This window comes from Octopus bimaculoides, chromosome 30 (genome assembly GCF_001194135.2).
Source record: "Octopus bimaculoides isolate UCB-OBI-ISO-001 chromosome 30, ASM119413v2, whole genome shotgun sequence".
Lineage (NCBI taxonomy): Eukaryota > Metazoa > Mollusca > Cephalopoda > Octopoda > Octopodidae > Octopus > Octopus bimaculoides.
In genome coordinates, this window is record NC_069010.1 from 2,822,285 (window position 1) to 2,822,831 (window position 547).

Sequence of the window (547 nt, forward strand, 5' to 3'; positions counted from 1 at the left end):
TGTGTGTGTGTGTTTGTAGTCAATTCAAATAAATGAATAAAAAACAAAAGGAATGTGAGGATATGCACAAGAAATGTATTCGTTGGAACCTCGATGAAAGGAGAGAGTTTGACGTTTTAAGCATAGCTCTGTCGGAAAGGAAAATGGAAAAGTCCAATGATGGAAAAGAAATTGCCAACAACACATATGTAGTTACATTGCTGTATGTATGTAGGTATGCATGTATATAGCCCTAGTAGGGTGGAGGCGCAATGGCCCAGTGGTTAGGGCAGCGGACTCGCGGTCGGAGGATCATGGTTTCGATTCCCAGACCGGGCGTTGTGAGTGTTTATTGAGCGAAAACACTTAAAAGCTCCACGGGGCTCCGGCAGGGGATGGTGGCGAACCCTGCTGTACTCTTCCACCACAACTTTCTCTCACTCTTACTTCCTGCTTCTGTTGTGCCTGTAATTCAAAGGGTCAGCCTTGTCACACTGTGTCACGCTGAATATCCCCCGAGAACTACGTTAAGGGTACACGTGCCTGTGGAGTGCTCAGCCACTTGCAC

At 46.6% G+C, this 547-nt stretch overlaps 1 protein-coding gene across 1 annotated transcript in view; it reads left to right on the plus strand.

Annotated features, from left to right (window-relative positions):
• Positions 1-547, plus strand: part of LOC106879817 (retinal-binding protein) — a 29,308-nt gene that overhangs the window by 5,567 nt on the left and 23,194 nt on the right. The gene's annotated exons all lie outside the window — the stretch shown is intronic.